Source organism: Somniosus microcephalus, chromosome 1 (assembly GCF_052327205.1).
Source record: "Somniosus microcephalus isolate GS21.2 chromosome 1, FLI_Smic_1.0, whole genome shotgun sequence".
Taxonomy (NCBI): domain Eukaryota; kingdom Metazoa; phylum Chordata; class Chondrichthyes; order Squaliformes; family Somniosidae; genus Somniosus; species Somniosus microcephalus.
The window spans coordinates 428649584-428663145 of record NC_140987.1 but is presented as its reverse complement, the minus strand read 5'-3'; positions in this window follow the sequence as shown (position 1 = coordinate 428663145).

The following is a 13562-nucleotide window of genomic DNA, read 5'->3' as shown; positions in this document are numbered from 1 at the left end:
CCCATCTTTAGCTGCCTCTGGCATGAGCACCAAAAGGTGTGTAGGTGACCTACATCCAAGCCTTTGCCAATGCTGCTGTGTAACTCACAACTGGCTGTCACACTCTCCAATTTTCCCTATGCTTTCTGTTGGGGAAGCCCCTAATTTCCATTCTGAAATCCCTCTAATGCTATGAACAAGATTGGCAAATACAGCATATGGGGAATCATGGGTTTGTCACAGTCTGCGGTACAGTTCAACAGTGCATTATGCTGTGGTAATACGTAGCAGTTTTAAATGGACTTATAAAGAGAGAGAATAAAAAACCTTCCCACTTGGACTTCCATTGCACTTACGAAAGAGGTCAGGTGGCACGTGAAGTCCATTCCTAACATGTGGTAACCTAGAGCAGTAGGCAAGCCTGTTGAGAATAATTTAGGGGCCCAGTACATTGCTTTCGCTGGGGCGCAATCCCATATGCTGAACTTTGTTGCCAATGAGTTCAATTTCAAAATTGGCTATAGATTATAATCGAATGGAATTTAGGAAACAAGTATTTGTAATTTTCATCATTTAATACATTAACATTAAGAGATTTGTTTTAAGTTTATTTAACAGAAAATAGAAAAGTACAGGGATAGCAAATGAAAATATAAAATTCTGCGTGCTATGTTACTGTTGTGGATTCGCGGGGTAGCTTAATTAACCCTACATAAAACGTACATCACTATGATTTCCATAAATTTTAACTTTTTATTTCTTTTCTATTCAAAAAAGTTGCAATAAATTTAAGAACGTGTTTTTGTAATACCTGACTTGCACTCGTCACTCAGTGATGCCAGGGTGTCACCGTGACTTGCCCACCCAAGGTAACCAATCAGGATTCATGGAACGTTCTAGTGAGTTCTGGAGGGTCTCAGTCTGTACTCAGTAAATATAGTAAATGGTCAAAAATGAGGCGTGTATACAAGTCAGGCGCAGAGAAAGATTGCAAGGGCAAGAAGCAGGGGGAAAGAATCTTCAGAATCTTTTGGATGGAATCCAATTCAGTGCAGCAGGAAATCTTCAGCGGCGTCAGAGAAGCCAGGGAGTTCAGAGACAGTGTGGTGAAATATCTAGCACATCTCATCCTGGTGCCGATGACAACAGAGTGGAGCAGGACCAGTTTGAGTCTGAAGCTGAGGAAAATGAAGAAGATGGTAATTCTCCTACTACTAGCCTAGATGAAGAGTAGGAGGGAAAGGAGCACAAAGAGGTAAGAAATGAACATGAACCGCTTCATGTTTCTGTTGAGAAAATTCTTTCAAGTGCAGGACCTCTAAAACAGGATGACATAGTCAGACTTGTGCTTCATAACTGGAAAATAAAATTCCATCACCGTATGTCAAAAGAAAGCTGTTTCCCTATGCACTACATGCTTCCTAACGGAGAGAAAATTAAACGTGACTGGACAGCAGTGACGCAGCATACTGTTTATTGCATTCCATGTTGAATTTTTCCGTTGGATGCAGCAGCTCGAGGTTTTCTTCTAACCTTAGCCAAGCCGATTGGGTGGACTGCAGATCGCAGCTGGCACCAGCTGTATAAGCGAATCGCTGACCACAAAATAAGGTACGCACACAAGGAATGCTATATATGAAATGGATAGACGTGAGAAGGAAATTGAAAGGTGATAAAAGCAGCCGCTCATTACTTTTCAAAAATTATACAAATAAAAAAGTGGAATGAAATTCTTAAATATACTTTAGATGTTGTTTTGTTTCTTGGAAGAACATGGAATAGCTTTCTGTGGCACAAGCTCCAAGCTGGGTGATAAATCCAATGGCTATTTCTTAGGTTTTACTGAATTGCTAGCCAAGCATGATCAGATTTTGGGTGACCATGTTGATCGGGTGAAAAAGGCACAGTTGGAAAATGGAAGACATCATTCAAGCACATGACTTGTCATCTGAGAGCCAAACTGAATTCATTGAAGAATGCTCCGGGCACATCATGAAAACACTCCTAGTCGAGGTTAAAGAGGCCAAGTACTTCCCAATAATGTGTGACGCAACACCAGACAGCTCACACAAGGAACAGATAGCACGAGTGATTCATCAAGTACAGTATGGTAGCATAGTGGCTATGTTGCTGGACTAGTAATCCGGAAGCTTATACTAATGATCTGGAGACATGAGTTCAAAACTTGCTACAACAGTTGGTGAATTTAAATTCAGTTAATTAAGAATAAAAAAAGCTAGTTTCAGTAATGGTGACCATGAAGCTACCAGATTGTTGTAAAAACCCATCTGGTTCACTAACGATCTTTAGGGAAGGGAAATCTATCATTCTATATGTGACTCCAGAGCCACAGCACTGTGGTTGATTCTTAACTGCCCACTGAAATGGCCTAGCAAGCCATTTACCCAAGGTGGCTCAGCATCACCTTCTCAAAGCCAATTAGGGACAGACATTAAATGCTGGCCTTGCCGGCGATGCCCACATCCCGTGAATGATTTTAAAAAAAACCTGCAGGAGACTTTGTGATTCAGGAATGTTTCTTATGCTGAGGAGACTTTACCAAGAAGACTGGCGAGGAAATAGCTGTGTTGATTCAAAAGACACAGCTGAACACAGATGAGATTTCAAGCACTGCCATGGACAAGCTTGTGATGATGGAGCCAACATGGCAGGGAAGTACTCTGGAGCTTAAGCGCTGCTTCTTCGACACAATCCACAAGGACATTTTTTCCTCCATGTACAGTGTACACACTGAACCCAGTTGGTGTTGATTCGGCAGAGTTGTCAATTGATTGTATCACATTCTTTGGGTGTCTTCAATCGTTGTACAATATTTTTAGTGCAGGTCCACAAAGGTGGGAGATTTGGAGGAAAAATGTTCCTGTTTCACTTGGTTCAATGTCTGACATACGGTGGTCAGCTCGTATCAATTGTGTGCGTCCTTCTGCCAAGAATCTAAAAGGCTTAAAAGTTGCATTGGATGAGCTGCTTGAAGTGGATCTGACTGCACAATCAGAAGCACTATTGCTAGTCTACTCAAGTAGCATGTCCAAATTTAAATGTGTTTTACTCACATCATTTTGGCTAAAAGTTCTAATCCCCATCTAGTCCATCAGTATGGAGATGCTGCACTTGATGTCGAAAGCTACAACATCAATGGCCTTAGAAACATAGAAGATAGGAGCAGGAGTAGGCCATTCGGCCCCTCGAGCCTGCTCCGCCATTCAATGAGATCATGGCTGATCATCCAAACTCAGTACCCTGTCCCTGCCTTCTCTCGATATCCCTTGATCCCTTTAGCCTTAAGAAATATATCCAACTCCTTCTTGAATATATTTAATGAATTGGCCTTAACTGCCTTCTGTGATAGAGAATTCACAGGTTCACCACTCTCTGGGTGAAGAAATTCCTCCTCATCTCTGTCCTAAATGGCTTACCCCTTATCCTTAGACTGTGACCCCTGGTTCTGGACTCCCCTGCCATCGGGAACATCCTTCCTGCATCCAGTCTGTCCAGTCCTGTTGAATTATCACTGAACTGTGGCAGTTGAGAGAAACATGGAACAAAATTATTAATGAATGTGAGCTCGTTGCAGCAAACCTTGGCCTCCATACTCCAGAGGTACCAACGGCATCCCCTGGTTCACATCCACCATCGGGATACAGGGAGGAAGCTGATGATGCCACCGCAGATCATCAAGACAAACCTGTGAAGGACCAACGTCAGGACAATATTTCCTTCCTCATTATGTTAGGATTTGAGATAATTCCTACAATCCTAATCTCATCCACGCCATAAGCTGAGCGAGAAAGAGAGAGAGAGAGAGGGAGAGAGCAATCATACAGCGAACAGAGAGGAAAAATTCAATGCCCGATCGAAATGGGCTATTTGCATATATTTATTTCTAGCCACTTTAAGAGCAGTGTTGCCAATGGATTGGAATAACGGGTTTTGGTGCATGGTGCAGATGGAGGAAGAAAGGAAACATTTAAAAAATAATTACCTTTAAAAAAATGGAGTGATTGCTACCAATGAACCGGAACCAGAAGCTGCTGTCAATGACTGGAAGCTGCGCAGAACCGTTCTGCGCATTAATCTGGAAGCTGATATCGATAATGTTTCTGTTTTTTTTCACATAGCCTGTGAGACCCGAAGGCCTGCTCCGTATTCCCGGCATTTTTTCCTCAGACCCCATGGGCAGGATTTTCATTGGGCCGTGGAGTTGGGATTGGAGGCGTGGGGGGGCGGGGTTAAAATCCTGAAAACGGGGGTCCCGACCCCTTACCGCACCCAAACCCGCCTCCATGCCAGTTTCAAAGGAGGTGGGTACCTGCCCCGCACTGGGACCCGCCTACCCGAGGCGGGAAGGGATTAGTGCCAATTAACTGCCTGTTAACAGGTAGTTAACAGGCAGTTTTGAGGCTAATCCCTATTTTTAAGGTTGAAGTGTGGGATTCCCGACGGGTCCAAACCACGCCAAGTTAGAGGAGGCGGGCCGTCGGGTTGAAGGACTTGGAAGAGTCGAGATGTCGGTGTTCAGGTGAGTGATGTGTGCACGAGTGCAAAGGTAAGTGTGTTTGGTGTGTCTAAAGTGATTAAAGAAGTTTTACATACCTTTTCTTACCTTTTCAGCCTTCCTTCCTTTAGGTCTCAGGAGTCCCTCATCTCACCGGCACAGAAAGCAGAATGGCTGCGAACTGTCAAAAGTGACAGCCTGCAGCTTTCTGTGCAGGAGAGATTTCTAACTGAGTCCATGGAGAAGGACTCATGTTAGAAGTAAGACTGTCAGTGTTTGACAGCTTCAAACAGCTGCGAAACGCTGATATTTCATCTGTCAAAACCTCTTGACAGATGACATTTCAATCTGTGATGTCACCTGTTGCCGGGTGGCCCTTAATTGGCCTGCTAAGCCCGCTGGGCGGACTCAACAAGGTCAATCAAGTTAAAATCGCATGGGTTGGCCACAACTCAATGGAGGGGGACTACAACCCCGAAAGTTGTAGTCCCGCCTCCCACCCGACTCCTGAATGAAAATCCTGCCCCATGAGTCCTGAAGGCCCCCTGCATGTTCCAGGCATTTTTTCCCCAGACCCCATGAGACCTGAAGGCCCACTCCGTATTCCCGGCATTTTTTCCCTAGGCCCCATGAGTCTCGAAGGCCCACTCCCTATTTTTGGCATTTTTTCCGTGAGACCCGAAGGCCTGCTCCATATTCCCAGCAATTTTCCCCCAGACCTCATGAGACCCGAAGGCCCACTCTGTATTCCCACCATTTTTTCCGTGAGACCCGAAGGCCCACTCCATGTTCCTGGCATTTTTTTCTCCAGAACGCATGAGTCCCGAAGGCCCGCTCCTCCTGGCATTTTTTCCGTGAGAACCAAAGGCCCACTCCGTATTCCTGGCAATTTTTCCGTGAGACCCGAAGGCCTGCTCCATGTTCCCAGTGCTTTTTCCCCACACCCCATGTGACCCGAAGACCTGCTCCATGTTCCCGGCATTTTTTTCTTCAGACCGCATGAGTCCCGAAGGCCCGCTCTGTATTCCCGGCATTTTTTCCGTGAGACCCGAAGGCCTGCTCCGTATTCCTGGCATTTTTTCCCCAGACCCCGTGAGACCCGAAGGCCCACTCCGTATTCCTGGCACTTTTTCTGTGAGACCCAAAGGCCCGCTCTGTATTCCCGGCACTTTTTCCCCAGACCCCATGAGTCCCGAAGCGAAAAACCAAAAAAACACTGACTGCACATGCGCAACTACTTCAACTTTGTTGGCAGCAGTCGCGTCCTTTAAAAAAAAAACAGGATAAAACAAAAAATGCATATTTATTTTCATTTGTGTTGTGGATTTTGAAACCCATATTTTAGCAAGAGTGCAGAAGCAAATACTAATGGAAAAAAATTTGATCCCAAGGCTAATGAAGTGGACAATATAAATGGGTTCAAGAAGCAATTAGATACATTTCTGTAGAGAGGAAAGAATAAAGGGAGTAGTTAGGAGAATTTGTTTACACTAGAGGGTTGTTAGCGCATGGAATGCCCTATCAGAAACAATGGTTGAAGTAGAATCCATAATAGCTTTCTGGAGAGATGTCGATAAAGAAAGAACTTGCATTTATGTGGTGCTTTTCATGACCTTAGGATGTGCCAAAGCTCTTTGTAACCAACAAATTACTTTTGAAATGCAGTCACTGTTACTGTTGTTATGTGGGCAAATACAGCAGTCACTATGCGCACAGAAAGATCCAACAAACAGCAATGAGATAAGTGACCAAATAATCTGTTTTAGTGGCATTGGTTGAGGGTAAAATATTAGTCAGGACACCTGCTCTTCTTCGAGTAGTGCCATGGGACCTTTCATGTCCCTCTGAGAGGGCAGACGGGGCCTCGGTTTAACGTCTCATTCTAAAGATGATGCCTCTGACAGTGCAGCACTTCTTCAGTACTGCACTGAAGTGTCAGTCTAGATTATGTGTTCAAGTCTCTGGAGTAGAACTTGAACCCACAACCTTCTAACTCAGAGACAATATTGCTGCAGGCTGATGAATATTTGAAAAAAAATAGAGGGTATGGGAAAGGGCAGGGGAATGGGATTAAGTGGATTGCTCTTTCAGAGAGCTTGCACAGGCACAATGGGTCAAATGGCCTTCTGTACTGTAAAGTTTTTAAGGGACTAAAGGATATGGTGAGAAGCAGGGTGGGTACGATTGAGATACATCTACTAGGGCAATATTGTGCATTACTTTTTCCTGTTCTAAAATTTCTTATGTTTTAAAAAAAAATTATCTCCATTGCTCCAGAAGATGAGTTGCTGGGGCCTGATTCCACAGGTTCTGACAGACCTCTGATAACCTCACCAAGTAATTTGAGAGCCTGGACACTGAGGGGGTGATTTTCATTCAGAAGTCGGGAAGGAGGCGGGACGACAACTTTCGGGGTTGTAGTCCCGCCTCCATCGAGATGCGGCCAATCCACGTGATTTTAACTTGATTGACCTTGTTGAGCCCACCCAGCGGGCTCAGCAGGCCAATTAAGGGCCACCCGGCAACAGGTGACATCACAGACTGAAATTTCATCTGTCAAGACGTTTTGACAGATGAAATATCAGCGTTTCACAGCTGTTTGAAGCTGTCAAACACTGACAGTGTTCTGGACCAATGAACATTTTATGTGTGCAGATAGCACCCTCTGGTGGTGGTTATTGTGTTAACAGTTTGTATGCTGGAAAGGTCATCTGATCTTTCTTCCTGTGTGAGGTCATTTGACCTTTGTTCCTTTCTTCCTGTGAGAGGTCATTTGACCTTCCTACCTTTCTTCCTGTTGACCCCAGGAAGCAGTTTTGCTAGGAAGAACCTGGCTTGAGTAATGGAGAATCTGCCATGAGAGGTTCCATTCACAATCCAATGTAATCTGATTTCATATGTTAGGCCAAGCGCAATATCTTTTCACAAATTTGTTCAAGTAAAGCTTCAAAACAGCAACCGGCTTCAGAAGAATTAGTTTTGAATAAGTGTTTAACTTGCTGGATAACTAGATAGGAGCACGTCTAGCGCGGCCAGTACAGTGAAAAGATATCAGTGAAAAGATATCAGTGAAAAGATAGCAATACGGCTAGCAGTGAAAAGATATCAGTGAAAAGATATCAGTGAAAAGATAGCAATACGGCTAGCTGTGAAGAGCGGAGCAGGAGGAACCCAGAGTAAGCCTTAACCTCGTAGAGCACATCTACCTCACATCAACATGTCAGAAGATAATAACGAAAATGCTTTGCAGCAAGTAGAAGACCTTAAACAGAATGTGACAATCGGTCTATAAGCCCCGGTTACTACAGATCGCAAGTTGGTTCACAGTCATCGGGTGGTTCTAGAGTAAGCATAGCCATCACCAAAGCACGGGCTAAGCTAGTAGCAGCTCAAGCCAGAGCTGCGCATACGGACAGTGAAATAGAAATAAAAGTAAGACAGGCCCGTCTCCAAGCTGAACCCCAAGCAGAACAGGCCCGGCTCCAAGCAGAACAGGCCCGACTCCAAGCTGAATTCCAAGCGGAACAGGCCCATCACCAAGTGGAATGCCAGGCTGAACAGGCCCGTCTCCAAGCCACATTAGACGCTCTGCAGCAACAAAAAGAGATAGATGCTGCATTAGCCGAGTGATGCGCCATCAATTACTCAAAAGACTGAGGTTAAGCGAGTAACAACCAGGCTTTTATTAACTAAAGAATGAAGGTCTAGTCTCGAGTGGTCGACCCGTCCAGAATACTAAGGGACTGGGAGGTAGTCACTTATATACCTGGAATAGTGGGAGGAGTCAGCCGAGGCATGTCCAGACCTGTACCTAGTGGAATACACATACACATACAGACAGGTATAACAGTGGTTTACCACATTCACCCCTTGTTTAAAAATGAGTCCGGCGGGGTGAAGTGTATTTAAAAGTTCGTGTATTGGAGTCTCTCCGGAGGTCTTGTCTGCCGCTGTGATCGGCGTGGCGACGGCAGGGGTGGTGGAGCTTCCGGCGTCGCGTCCCGTGTAGGCTGGGGCACTGGAGTGTAGTCCTCGTGGGTGACGGTCCAAGGCGAGCCGGCTGCTGGGGTTGGATATCGGGTCGTGGGGGGGGTGGTAATGGGTAGTGGGTTACAGCGGTCCCCGAGGGTGTCGTGGGGGGGGAGGTGGTAATGGGTAGTGGGTTACAGCGGTCCCCGAGGGTGCGAGGTCTCGTATGGAGACTGTGTCCTCCCGCCCGTCCGGGTACGCAATGTAAGCGTACTGGGGGTTGGCGTGGAGGAGGTCGACTCTCTTGACCAGGGGGTCTGTTTTATTGGTCCTCACGTGTCTTCTCAGTAGTACCGGCCCTGGGGACGTCAGCCATGGCGGTAACGCTGTCCCCGATGTGGACTTCCTTGGGAAGACAAACATTTTCTCGTGAGGGGTGGCATTGGTGGCAGTGCAGAGCAGTGACCGAATTGAGTGGAGCGCATCGGGGAGCACCTCCTGCCAGCGGGGGGTCGGAAGGCCCCTAGACTTTAAGGCTAGTAGGGCGGCCTTCCAAACTGTTGCATTCTCTCTTTCCACCTGTCCGTTCCCCCGGGGGTTGTAACTGGTGGTCCTGCTTGTGGCTATACCCCTAGCGAGCAGGTACTGGCGGAGTTCGTCGCTCATAAACGATGAGCCCCAGTCGCTATGGATATAGCTGGGGAAACCGAACAGGGTGAAGAGGCTGTTCAGACATTTAATGACCGTGGCACTGGTCATGTCCGGGCAGGGGATAGCGAACGGGAAACGGGAGTACTCGTCAATGATGTTGAGGAAGTACACATTGCGGTCGGAGGAGGGGAGAGGCCCTTTAAAATCGACGCTCAGGCGTTCGAAAGGGCGAGTGGCTTTTATCAGGTGGGCTCTGTCTGGTCTATAAAAGTGCGGTTTGCACTCAGCGCAGACTTGGCAGTTCTTGGTCATGGCCCTGACCTCCTCAATGGAGTAAGGCAGGTTGCGGGCCTTGATGAAGTGGAAGAACCTGGTGACCCCCGGGTGGCAGAGGTCATTGTGGAGGGCCCTCAGCCTATCGATCTGCGCGCTGGCGCAGGTGCCATGCGATAGGGCATCTGGGGGTTCATTGAGCTTCCCAGGCCGGTACAAGATCTCGTAATTGTAGGTGGAAAGTTTGATTCTCCACCTCAAGATCTTGTCATTTTTGATTTTGCCCCTCTGCTTGTTGTTGAACGTAAAAGCAACTGAACGCTGGTCAGTGAGCAGGGTAAATCGTTTTCCGGCCAGGTAGTGCCTCCAATGACGCACAGCCTCCACAATAGCCTGGGCCTCCTTCTCGACGGCGGAGTGTCTGGTCTCCGGGCCCTGGAGGGTTCGTGAGAAGAATGCCACAGGTCTCCCCGCCTGATTAAGGGTGGCGGCCAGAGCGAAGTCGGACGCATCGCTTTCCACCTGGAAGGGGATGGATTCGTCCACTGCGTGCATGGTGGCTTTGGCAATGTCCTCCTTGATACGGTGGAAGGCCGAGCGGGCCTCTGTCATCAGGGGAAAAGAGGTGGATTTGATCAGCGGACGGGCTTTGTCTGCATAGTAGGGGACCCACTGGGCGTAGTAGGAAAAAAACCCTAGGCACCTCTTCAGAGCTTTTAGGCAGTGGGGCAGTGGGAGTTCCATAAGGGGACGCATCCGGTCCGGGTCGGGACCGATGACCCCGTGTTCCACAACACAGCCAAGGATGGCGAGGCGGTCTGTGCGGAATATGCACTTCTCCTTGTTATATGTCAGGTTCAGGAGTTGGGCGGTGCGGAGGAATTTCTCGAGGTTTGCGTCATGGTCCTGCAAGTCATGGCCGCAGATGGTCACATTGTCTAGGTAAGGGAAAGTGGCCTGCAGCGCGTTTTGATCGACCATCCGGTCCATCTCCCTTTGGAAGACGGAGACCCCGTTGGTAACGCCAAAGGGAACCCTAAGGAAGTGATAGAGGCGGCCGTTTGCCTCAAAAGCAGTATACTGGCGGTCTTCGGGACGGATGGGGAGCTGGTGGTACGCTGATTTCAGGTCAATGGTCGAAAAGACGCGGTACTGCGCGATCTGGTTGACCATGTCAGCTATGCGGGGGAGTGGGTAGGCGTCCAGCAGGGTGTAGCGGTTTATTGTTTGGCTGTAGTCGATGACCAGGCGTTGTTTCTCGCCGGTCTTAACGACCACAACCTGGGCTCGCCAGGGGCTGGAGCTGCCCTCAATAATCCCCTCCTTCAGGAGCCGCTCCACTTCGGTTTTGATGAAAACCCTGTCCCCGGCACTGTATCGCCTGCTCTTTGTGGCAATGGGCTTACAGTCGGGGGTGAGGTTAGCAAACAGTGGGGGGGGTGGGACTCTGAGTGTGGAGAGGTTGCATCTGGTGCGCGGCGGGCAATTTGGAGGCTGCTGGCTGCGGACTGTGAGTGGGGGGAGGGGGCCACCGTACGCCATCGTAACGCTTTTGAGGTGGCACTGGAAATCCAACCCCAGTAGAACGGCAGCGCAAAGTTGGGGCAGGACCAGGAGTTTAAAATTATTGAACACAGTCCCGTCTACTACTAGTGTCACCACGCAGTAGCCGCCAATGTCCGCTGACTGGGACTCGGCGGCCATAGAAATCCGCTGGTGCGCAGGCAGGACTGGGAGAGAGCAACGCCGCACCGTGTCGGGGTGGATGAAGCTCTCTGTGCTCCCGGAGTCAAAAAGGCAGTTTATTGCATGGCCGTTTACCTTAACGTCCATTTTGGACCGAGCTAGTTGGTGCGGTCTCGTTTGGTCCAGCGTAACAGAGACCAGCGTAGGGGTCGGTGTGTCGCTGCGGGTATCAGATGGGGGGGGGTTGGCGGCCTGCTGCGTCCCGGCTGGTGTCCAAGATGGCGGCGTCCATGATTCCCATGTGGCTGGAGTCGTCCAAGATGGCTGCTGCTGCGGTGGTTCGCACATGGCTGGGGAGGCCCAAGATGGTGGCCCGCACGGCCCACACGCGGCGCTGTTGGGGGCCCAAGATGGCGGCTCGCACGGCCCACACGTGGCGCTGCTGGCGTTCGGGGTGGCTTTGGCCTTGCAGACGCTAGCGTAGTGTCCCTTTTTCCCGCAGCCCGAGCAGGTCGCATTCTTCGCCGGGCAGCGCGCTCTGGGGTGTTTGGCCTGGCCACAGAAGTAGCATTTCTGGCCTTGGGATACTGCTGTCTGGCTTTGGGACACTGCTGCGGTGGTTGGGCCGTTGTTGGGCTGTGGCTGGGGTGGCATGGTGCTATGTGGCTGTCCTACCGTGTCCCAGGTTGTCGTTCCCCGCGGCGTCCAAGGTGCAGAGGAGTAGGCATCCATGCCCCGGTAGGCTGCGTCCAGCGTTAGTGCGATTTCGGAGGCTTTGTCGAGGGTGAGGTCACTCTGCTCCAGCAGTCGCTGTCGGGTGTAGTTGGACCTGTGGCCCGCTACAAAGGCATCCCGGATCAGTTCCTCCGTGTACTTAGTGGGCGTTACCGCCTTACACCCACAGGCTCGGCCAAGCACGGACAGTGCTTGGAGGTATTCCTCAGTCGATTCCCCAGGTTGTTGCTTGCGACTCCCCAGGAGGTGCCTGGCGTAAACTTCGTTCACAGGGCGCGTGTACTGGGTCTTGAGGAGCTGGAGGGCGGCTGTGTACGAGGTTGCGTCCCGGATGACTGAGTACACTCGGTGGTTCACCTTGGAGATCAGGACATACAGTTTGTTCGCATCCGTTACGACCGCAGTGGAGGCAGTCAGGAATGCCTCGAAGCACATGAGCCAGTGAGCAAACTTGGTGGAAGCGTCCGCTCCCTGACTGTCCAGGTCCAGGCATGCTGGTGTGAGGATCTTCTCCATTATAAAAAATTTAGTTAATAAAATTGATGCGCCATCAATTACTCAAAAGACTGAGGTTAAGCGAGTAACAACCAGGCTTTTATTAACTAAAGAATGAAGGTCTAGCCTCGAGTGGTCGACCCGTCCAGAATACTAAGGGACTGGGAGGTAGTCACTTATATACCTGGAATAGTGGGAGGAGTCAGCCGAGGCATGTCCAGACCTGTACCTAGTGGAATACACATACACATACAGACAGGTATAACAGTGGTTTACCACACCGAGACACAAGTATTCGAGGCAATTTTGGAGGGAGCTGATCCCGAGACAGCTTACAAACCTTTAATTCCCGTTCCGTGGCAGAGTCCACGACAGTGCACCATAGATTACGTGAGCGACCATGCCGACATACAGTTTACAGGAGAAAGGGATGGAGGCCCGCACATCTCTACAGACGCAAACACTTCGTATAACATGCCACAAGTTGCCAACCAAGGTCAAAGCAGACGGCGTGCCTCAAGCCGCAGAGTCTTCCCCAGCAGAACGGAAGACACGGTGCAAAGGAATAGGACGCCGAATAGAGGAAGTCAGAGGCAAATCCCCTCTCGGTCCCTTGAGACCCCCAACAGAGCCCCCAGCCAAGGCAACCCTGGCACAGGTCCCAGCACCTACGACCTCGCCAAATACCTTGCACGCACCCAGCTGGTGACTTCGGGGTTAATCAAGTTTGATGACAGGCCAGAGAATTATCGGGCTTGGAAGTCCTGCTTCCACGATGCCATATCGGGCTTAGACCTGTCGGCAGGAGAAGAGCTCGGCCTCCTTATCAAATGGCTCGGCCCAGATTCCGCCGGACAGGCCTGCAGGATAAAAGCGGCCAACGTGGGGCAGCTGCCAGAGGAGTTGAAGAAGGCTTGGGTGAGGCTGGAAGAAAGCTACGGCTCGCCCAAAGCCATTGAAAGGGGTCTCTTTGACAGGTTGGAGAACTTTCCGAGGTTGACGAGTAAGGAACCCCAGAAGCTCCGCGACCTTGGAGATCTGCTGTCGGAACTCGAAGCCGCAAAGCAGGACGGCTACCTACCCGGTCTATCATACTTAGACACTTCCAGAGGGGTAAGTCCCATCATTGAGAAGCTTCCATTTAACCTGCAGGAGAAGTGGATAACGTTTGGATCAAAGTTCAAGCTAAAGCACAACGTGGCGTTCCCACCATTCTCTGCGTTCGTTAAGTTCATCCGTAAAGAAGCCAAAGCCAGGA